This window comes from Falco biarmicus, chromosome 8, assembly GCF_023638135.1.
Source record: "Falco biarmicus isolate bFalBia1 chromosome 8, bFalBia1.pri, whole genome shotgun sequence".
Lineage (NCBI taxonomy): Eukaryota > Metazoa > Chordata > Aves > Falconiformes > Falconidae > Falco > Falco biarmicus.
The window spans coordinates 30,041,169-30,051,014 of NC_079295.1; the positions used below are offsets into that span (position 1 = coordinate 30,041,169).

The window sequence follows — 9,846 nt, forward strand, 5'->3', positions numbered from 1 at the left end:
GTGACAATCGGTGATGGGCTGCCCTCGGAGAACAGACCTGTGAGCCCCGAGTGTAAGCTATTTAAGCCCACAGCTAGTTGCTGTTTCAAGTTTCCAAGGGGCAGTGGCTAATGCGTATTTTAAAACTGCCCGGTCCTTTGGCAATGTTGTCCTATGGCAACAACAAAGAAATTACGCTATCCGATGCCAGCATGGCTGTTCCTCTTAGCATCCCAAGGACCTTCAGAACTGGCCGTATAAATAATGTTACTGATGCCTGTGCTAAACAAACTGCTTCAGCTTCTTGGGCCAGAGTTAGCATCAGCCTGACCGACACTCAGGGAGGAAGGCTGCCTATATGTTTCTTATCTTTTATTGCCAACTAATGGCAAACTGCAGGCTTATTCAGCCCTAGCAACAGTCTCGGTTGCTTTTCCTCTTATTGTGACCAGTATGGTACTTGCAGCACTGAAAAACCACTGGAGAGCCAGTGTGGCTATAGCACAGCATCTTTTACTGCCCAGCTGCCCCTTCTCTGCAAAAGTCTTTTACCACAGGCTCTGTAAAGGTGGGACAGAGCTGGCACTCCTCCCTGGGTAGAGGCTGATGCCTGGAATGTGATGATGTGGGCTTGGGTTTGTGTCTAATGCACAGAGCAGCTTCGAAGACAGGGTCAAATTCATTGCCAGTCTGTACACAAAGGGGGTCTTAGCACCTCTTTGGGGCAATTTGGCTGTTTCCCAGAAATGAATCCCCTGTGTCAACCAGCTAAGGACAGGAACAGTTTGTCTGTGTTTTCATATGGTATCAGGTTTAGCTGTTTCATATAGAGATTAGACCCCAGGAGAGCATCTGTGATGTGAGATGGCCTTACCTGCCACGTGGATCAGCCTTGCCCCAGCAGTCTCCATCGGTCCCACCTGCCCCTTGCAACAGTGTCCAGCAGCAACCGCAGACAGGTGGGTGGCACAGGGTCCTTCAGACACAGCCATCCATATGGCATCTGGCGTGACCGGGGAAGTCAATACGCCCTCAGGACCCCTTCATGTGTGTGGTACTGCCAGCAGGACCGCCAGGTGCTGAGCACCACTGGGAACCCGCTGGAGTTTTTGGCCAGGGCATACTACGCTTGTCCAGATCACTCCTGTCCCCTTCTCTTGCATACTGGTGCAGAAAATAATCCAAACAACCACTAAACAGCAGAAAAATCTCCTCTTAACACCTTAGTCCTTTGTGTCCCTTCTCAATGAAGGTCAGGAGTAAGGCTGCCCCAAAAACAATGGTGAAAAAATTGCTGAAGGGGGAGAGGGAAACTCTCTAAAAGGGAAACTAGAAGGGAAACTAAGCAATCTGCACTTGTGTTGGTGGTGGATGGTTTTTAGTATCACTGTTACTGGCTATTCAAACACCCCAAAAAAAAGAAAAGGAAAAGTGGAGGTGGCAGCCTCAAATCAAACAGAACATTTCAAACATTTCACAAACTTTTTTCTAAATATATTGATCTTCCAAAGACTGTTGGTTAGACTTAAATAATCATGACCTAGTACTTACTGAGTAACTAAAATCTTTTGAGAGTTCACATTTATATTCCAGGAGATTATTGTAAAACAAAGGGCTGAAAAAATCCCATTTGGATGTGAATATTTAATACGGCTGTTTGGAAAGCTGCTGTGCTGACATTAATTTGGGCAGATAATCAAATAAGTATTAAGCCACACAATTATGCAGAGATAAAATTAGAACAAGAAAAATCTTAAAGTTAAGCTAAAAGAAAATGGTTTATAAAGACCATTTGACCATGGCCTTTCAAACACAGCTGGAACAAAACACCAGGGTTGTTATGTTATATTCAGCATTATAGATCCGTGGCAGTACCAGTAGTACCTGGTATGGACATAGGATGGATGTTGAGTTTGTTCCTCAGAGACCCACTTCAGAGCCTGTGAGTGTTAGCCAGAGCCTTTCTGTTATGTCAAACAGACTTTGGATCAGGCTCCATCACCTTCTGATGAGGCAGTCCCGCAATTTCTTTAATTGGCAGCTTGCAGGAGAAGCAGAAGTGAAACCTATTGCAAAAGCCAAGCTCCAACAGGAGTTCTGTTCAATTATGCCTTAACATTAAACTGTAGCTAATGTGCTTTTACCAGATGTCCTGATGAAATACTATTAAGAGCTGGTGCATTGCATTAATTAAAGTGAAATTTCATAATGAATTCTTTTTGCCAGGCAGCAGGGATGAATTGGTGACCTACATAACCTCCCTTCCCTCCGAAATAGCTTTCTGAACTAATGAAATGAATCCCCCTGGTTGTGGCAGGAGAGCGGAGGGAGCCGTGCTTTGCATCCCAGCTACACGCTGCAACATGAAAAAATCTGGGCACTTTCCACAGAGATTATGCCTTGCCTTTCATTGTGTCTGGCAACAAGAGGGAACTTTCAGAGGCAGGAGGACTCTCCATTAAGGGCACCTTGCATAACAGGAGGCTTTTGAAAGCTCCATTAAAATTCTTGGACAGTGCCCTCGCAGAGAAGCTGGGGGATAAGCTGGCTGACCCTCTACCTTACAAACCAGCACGAACACAGAGACAGCTAAATGCACGTTTGTTTGAGCGTAAGAGGCTTAGGGTATGTCATTAAAATATAATCCACAACACACAACAAACATACACGCAGCTGGCAAGCTCAAACCCATTTTTGCCAGCGTGTTAGGAGAGAAGCAGGAGAATAAGCATTACAGAGCTCGTGTACACGGGGAGAGGATGAGAAGAGAGGAGATGTCTGTTCCTGGGCATATGTTTTTAAAAGAGAAAATGTGCCTGTGAATTCTGGTTATGGCTGTGTTAGCACGTTTTTATCTGTGGTGGTTTGAGATTAAAAGCGATTTACGATGTTCCGAAGTCTTCAGCAGTCTACATTTCACTAAGCCATTGCTGTGCAATCAAAACAGCGCCTGTACCAATGCTGGATTGTGCCAGTGAGCCCTAATTGCCTGAAAGATAATGGTGTCATTAAAGTCCCTTGCCCCTGTGAGGCTTGGGCTCCTCGACAGAAAAGATGCTTTTATCGTTGGTTTCAAAGAGCCCTCAGTCACTGCTGAAGCACATTGTTCATTGAGTACTGGGAGGCTGTATTCTGTAGCTGCTTTATTCCTCTGCTTTTCTCTTCTTAGGCAGCGGACAGGGGAGGGCAATGGAGAGATACACAGAAAAAATGTTGACTTTTCATTAAGCAAGCCAAAATATAAATCAGATATCGTTCAGCTAGATACCGTGAGGGGCAGAAGTGGCCGAGACCTTGCACCACTGGTTGGGCTTCTAGCAACAGAATTGGAGAGTGCTTCTGTGAAAGGAGGCACACTCCACAAGAAGTGCCAGCTTCACTAATAATTTTCAATTCAGTAATCATTTTGACAAAAAAGCTGTGACCAGCTTCCTTATTCATACAAAAGGCATGTGGCTCTGCAATTGTGCCTTAATTCATAGCCATCCTTCTTGCTGGACAACTTCAATTAAGAAATGACATCTCCCTGAAACACTAAATTCTGCTACATAATTTATTCCTGTCTTCATCTGGTACCATCTTTCTAAAAGGCAGAAAGGTGCTTATGCAGGTAAATCCGTCACTTGTCAGTTTATGCATGTGAGGTTTTTTTGAACAGAAGGGTTTTTTTAATTACCTGTACTCTGAGCCTTGTTAGCTGTTGTGCTTCGAGCCTGTCTTCCCTGGGGTTAGCAATACAAGACCACATAAAAATGAAAGTGACATGCAGCAGCAGCCTATTAACAAATATTTTCTACGTTTTTGCCATACAAAAATGAACAGAGATGTATTTAATCTGTAAGACCTAGGACAAGTAATATCTGCTGAGTACAGTAAGAGGCTTGGTTTGCAGAGAGGCTGCAGTCCATCTGACCTGCTACCCTCATAAAACCATTGCAGTTAAATGTACACTCAGTTATGCTTAAGAGACTTATGGCAGGCCATGACAACATAATCCAGAGTGCTCACTAAACGCACGCATTACAGAGAAAATGCTTTGCGTTGCTGCTGCAGGGTACTTTAAAGCAAAGCATTTGGACTTTGCAGCTTACAAGAGTAAACCGGCTCTCCGCAAATCAGCACTCAGATAATTTTTCCTTTCATATTTTTCTTCTCCTTATCTGCCTTTCATTCTCTTAGCTGCTGCCTTTCCTCCCCCATGGCTGTCTTTCCATCTTCCCCCCATATTATCCACCACAGCTGGTATAACAGCCTTTCTTCACTGCATCACCTTTCTGGAGCATTCTCTGTTGTGGCTTTTGCGACTGACTCTCCATCTGTTTAAGACTTACTGGCATCTAATGTTTTTTCTTTGCTGAAGCCTTTTGAAAACGTAGGATCTAAAATATAGTCCTGCTGCTCAGGGCTGTGCCTGTAAGGTGGGACCAGAGCAGGGGCTTCATCTGAAAAACGAGGAGCCTCGGTCAGCTGGGTGGGTAGAGGGACCTTACAGGTGGAGGGGAGACAAAGAAGAGCTTAACACTGCTCGCCTGAAATGTGAGCAGGGGAGAGAGACTGGTTAAACTCTGAAAACAAATGTGGAGACCCCCCTGTGCATATCATGCAGCAGCCTGCAAGTCAGGAGGGTCCCAGCAAGCCAAAGGGGCTCATCCACAGCCACACTGGCCAGCCCAGGGCAGTGGCATGGGCAGCTCTCCCCAGCCTCCCGGACCCCCTTGTGCACACTGGGCGCTGCCAGGGGCTCGCTCTGATGCCAAACCCTGCAAAATGTGAGGTCAGATCTTAATCCAGTGTATTCAAAATAGACACTGGTTTACTTGTTTTTATAAAGGTCCAGAGCACAAATGGCAGTAAATCCATGAGCCTTTTGGCTTAATCCCATTTCAGACACAAAAAAGAAAACCCTGCCTGACAGTGACAAGCTCTCTGGGAAGAGTCAGCTCTTCCTATATTTCCCTAACTATAATTTCACTCAGTCATGTGCTGTCATCCTCCAATCCTCTTTGAGTGTCACTTGAAGAAAAATATCTGTTGCCGATTATAACGACAATGCATTGAGGATGGCTTACAGCAGAGGATGGCACTTCATAGCAGCCGGCTGTGACAAATCTGGGTTGGGACAGAACGTTGTGTGTGTTCTAGAGATTATAGCTTTTAAAATAAAAACCTCATTCTCATCCCCTGGGGCTTTTTAATGAATTGCCACATGCAACAATGCCTTAAAGGAAGCGTTGATGATTACCCAACTGACTCCAGCTCACTCAGAATTTACAAAATAAAAGAGCAGTCAGCTCCCTGAAAACCCTAAACCTACTTGAAGAGCTCTACCGATGCTAAGGATAGCCCCCACTTTAAAGCCAATGATATAGGAGGTCACCAAAAGAGCAAAAACATTTAGAGAGGTGGGACATCCTACCATGGTTCACATTACTTAGAAGGATGGTACATGCACCTCTGAGCTGTGTACCAGTTGCACCACACAGACTGATGGCAGTAAGTATGATTCAGACATCTGGGTAAAGGGGAATCGTGTTTTATACTGCTGGCAAGAGCTAGAACAAGGCCAGGAGCAGCAGTCCTGCTGCGGTGACCCAGAGGGAAGTGGTTCTTGTTGGACCACGAGGATACAGTCCAATGAGGTCTTGCGCTTAGAGCCAGGGATGTCCTGTCCCATCCAGGTATCTGCTTAAACACATAAATAAGCACTATGGCTTTTCTCTCTCAGATAGACTTGCTGGTCATGGCGTTTAACTCTGCATTTGGCTTAGGCGTACAAGTGACGAGTCCGAACTACCACAGCTCCTTCTGCAGTTGCTGGATGAGATGGGCTCCTCTCCTGTGTCGTACAGGCTCTTCTGTGGATCACACCGCCGGAAAGCCTGCCTCTCTCCAATGAATATACCAGGGCCTCTGGAAACCACAGTCTTAAATTAGACGCATCATTTAAATGCCTCAGGTTGGGTTGTGCAAATACTCACCATGGTACCAAGTATTAGTGGAGACCTTCAGCTCCCCTGGCCATCTTTAACCACCCTCCGCTGCCCATGCACTCCCCCTCGACCCCCTGGAGCTCCCCCAGTCCTGTTACAGCCTGCACACTCAACCCCAATAGCTTTCAGTCCAGAAGTATGTTTTAAAGCATCCCAAAGCGGATTGCTCAGAAAAGCCTCTGCACATGTGGAAGAAGGCTAATGTATCCCAAGGCACTGGCTTTGCTGTGCATGGGACAGTGTCGCTCTGCATTCGCCCAGGATTTCCGGATGCCCGGCAGCCTGGCTGGCAGATGTCCAGATATCCGCTAGCTCATCGCCCGTGTCGCTGTAGAGCTGGCAAGTCCGCACGCTTCCTCGATGCCCACCCCGCATTCATCTTCTATTGCTCCTGGGCTTGGCGGCTTCCAGGATAAATCTGGGTCAACGTCTTTCCATAGGATTTCTGTTCCCTTCCTGCCGTGGCTGGCAGGAGGAGCTGTGCCTGGACAGTACTGAAGGGCCATTGATTGATGAGAAAGGGCAGGCAGGGAACGAGGGGGTTTGGTTTAACTATGTTGACGCTGTGCACAAATATACAGACTCATAGATGGACATTGCTAGCAAATGTCAGCAAAAATCAGAGACTGATGTAAGAAAATCAGTTTTCTCTAAAGATTGCACAGGTCCATTTGAATCAGTTGGAAATTCAGTGTTTGCTTTTTCACCGTGGCTAAATAGCTACTCAGGTTTTCATAACTCTAAGCCATTAATGTATGTAACAATGTAAATTTAAAACCATACTTAGACCAATGCAAGTCTGACTGTTGGGAAGCCCACAGAAAAAAAAAGTCTCAAACCTATTTCAGTAAATGTGCAGGAGGATCAGTATGGGTAAAAGCTCTTGTAAGTTCTCTCACGCTTTGCTCTTAGTAATTGTTTGATATTTTGGAGATGGAATAATCTGTGGAAGTTGCTTTCTGTAGAATGTACTGTTAACCCTCTTTTTTTTTTTTTTTTCTTTCAGAAGATCCTTTTGAAATTAGACACAGCTTCTGGAATCGACCCCAGACACTGCTTTTCAAGCCAGAAGCATTTGTATAAGCGTTATCAATCATGCCACTGGCTCGTATTGCTACTGTATATTCACCTTCTACCTGGTTTGAATTCCTAATTGGCCCTGCTGTGCAACTTGAAGCCCTGAAGAAAGTGGTGAAAGGGAAGTGGGGGAGAGTATGACTTCCCCAGCTGGTATTGGGAGACTTTCTTGAAAATTACGCTGACAAATTCTGTTTCCTGGAGAAAATAGACAAGAAGCAGTTGGTAACAGGGTGAGTAAGAGTCGAATGCGATGGGGTATGATGTACAAAAGCATGTACAACTGGCTCGGTTATCATCAGAGCAGTTGGCCTGGCAGCTGCTTATATCATGTGTTTCAGGCTTGTGTACTCTAATGCAAGCACATGAGAAATCATTTGGATAGGAACAGAGCAGATATTTCAAAAGACAAGGCTGTTTCTCTGCTTTAAGTACAGGAGAAGCTCTGAAAAATGCAGGTGATTTTCTGTGCCGTTTATAGCAGGATTTCTCTTTCCCTGCCTAGGAAATCACTGATGCTCTCTAAATCCTCTAGCTCTCATTTATAGCCAACCCTAAGGTTCTCTCAAGCTGCCTAAAGCCATGTTAAGTGGGTGGGAGCAGCCCCATGGGCACAGCCATGGGCCTAGGCTGTGCCAGGGAAAGGGCTGCCCCCCTCCATCCAACAATGATGGGTCAAATCCCTGCACAGCCTCAGGTACCACTAAGACAACGGCAGCTTGGAGCTACCTCTCCATCTTAGGTGCAGAGTAAGCATGAATAGGAGCTCTGTTCACATATAGTACATCTATTTCATTGCTTTTCATCCCCTGCTGTCCCCCACCCTATTCCCATTAAGCACTCACACATGCTGCTGAAAGCCAGGGCAGCTGTACTCATCTATCAAAGCCTGTCAGCTTGAGAGCATAGGCTCTTTGCATTAATTAAGCAAATGTAATGTGATTAGCTAAGGCTGTAAATGTTTCTAGGCCCACTTAGAAAGCTACAAAACACTGAGCATCACAGCCTTTCATTTTCATGCACTTGTGCTATCTGAGATGTTCCTCTTGGACTGAGATTTTTTGTTCTTAAATTTCTGTGTGTGAGAGAACATAGGGAGATGTAATGGAAAGCACTAGGAACAGGTCATATCTTGCAGATCTTAAATTGTTCTTTGAATTATAGGAGTCTGAAGAAGAAATTAATTTCTACACTTTTAAAATACCCTTCTGCCTACACCTATTTTAAATGGATTTAACAAGAACTGCTGAAAGCTGAGATTTTGGTAAGAATCTATACCTCATTTAAGATTTCTACTTGCTTTGATGAAAAATATATATTACTTAGCAGTTAAGGATCTAAACTGGGGTGCTTCAGGCTGTCAGCTTGAAAGCAAATGGAACAGTCATTGGGAAGCTGCACACAGAATAAGAAAATTCTTGAAGCCAATTTTAGTGTTATGAATAAGATCCAGTTAAGGACTTAAACCTAAAGTGCGATGAACGTGCCTAAATTTAATACTGTGATGCTGAAAAACCCCTAGTCAGCTTTTGACAGACTTTCAGCATGTGTAAACTCCAAAGGCACCTCCCTGTTTAAAGCTCCCCCAGATGTTTACAGGCATTGCAATCTCTGGGTCTCAGAAGTACCTCGATCCCATCCAGGCTGAGCTGCTCAGTGTGTCACATGCAACTACAGCTCTTTGGGATCCAGAAATTTAGCGTTCTTTTCCCTAAATCCCTGCAGCAGCTCAGCCTGGTAGGCATGCACTAAGAATACCTCAGACAAAACGGCTGTGCCTACGCAGGCAGCTTAGGCCACTCTCGAGCTCCTAGAAGGACTTCCTAGGAGCTTGCATCCACACGTGGTTTGCAGCAAGTTACGCCTGCTGCCTGGTGTCTCGCCCTCTCTAGGTTCCATGCCAGCACTTGAGATCAAAATCTTGGCACATCACATACCTGCATACGGATGTAAAAAATAGGCAGGATACGAATCATGAGAGTAATTTTCTGAAGCCAAATTAATTTAAATGAGCCACTCCACCAAACCCTGATATCCTCTGTGCAATTTTTCAGATTGCCCAAATCCCAGCTTTGTTTCCAGAAATCTGCTGGGTTTTTTAATTCATGAGAGAGGAAGAAGCTGCCATCACAGCAGACAAGGTAAGAGCATGGATGTATGCCTGGTAATTTCCTCTCCTGCAAGGCAAAAAGCATTAGGGAGCCTGGGGTAAGAAAGTGTTCCCTACAATCCCTATCTCACTGCTCTCACAAATATCCTGGGAGACGCAGGGAGGAAAACACTATCTGAAAGCACTTTAACTCCCTCCCTGAAATGGGATGGCCCTCCAGATTGCTCTTTTCAGCAGGCAGAGGGAAAGGGCCAACAGGCAGCACACGGGAGGAGGTTCAGCAGCAGCATCTCACAGCCTGATGCTTTCTGAGGACTTGGTTCTCTGATTGCCCCGAACTCTTCCCAGGGAGGACTTCTTACTACTAATTATCCTCTCATCTAGATGAACGTGTGATTAGACATGAGGTTTGCCCTCATGGCAGGTCTGTGGTGCTTGGGACCAAGGCTGGGCTCAAGCCCAGTCCCTCTCCAGACCTGCTTTTACAGGAGGAGGCGAACATGCCTGGGCCCTTCTCTTACAACATGTGCTCGCAGCTGCTGGAAGGGCAGCAGCAATACCACATTCTGTAGAGTTCCTTTGTGCTGGGATCAGCAGGAAGCCAGAAGTTAATTCACCTCCTGGCTGAAGGAGATTCAAAGATGCCTCTCAAGACAGTGTCTCACTGCAGCCTTGTATGAGGAATCCTGG

General features: G+C 45.5%; 1 long non-coding RNA gene across 1 annotated transcript; it reads left to right on the top strand.

Moving 5' to 3' along the window:
* Window positions 1-6,980: 6,980 nt before the first annotated feature.
* On the top strand, window positions 6,981-9,194 carry LOC130153388 (uncharacterized). The gene is made up of 3 exons (XR_008823361.1): window positions 6,981-7,279; window positions 8,211-8,310; window positions 9,101-9,194. It is a non-coding gene; the product is annotated as an uncharacterized LOC130153388 (long non-coding RNA).
* The last annotated feature ends 652 nt before the right edge of the window (window positions 9,195-9,846 follow it).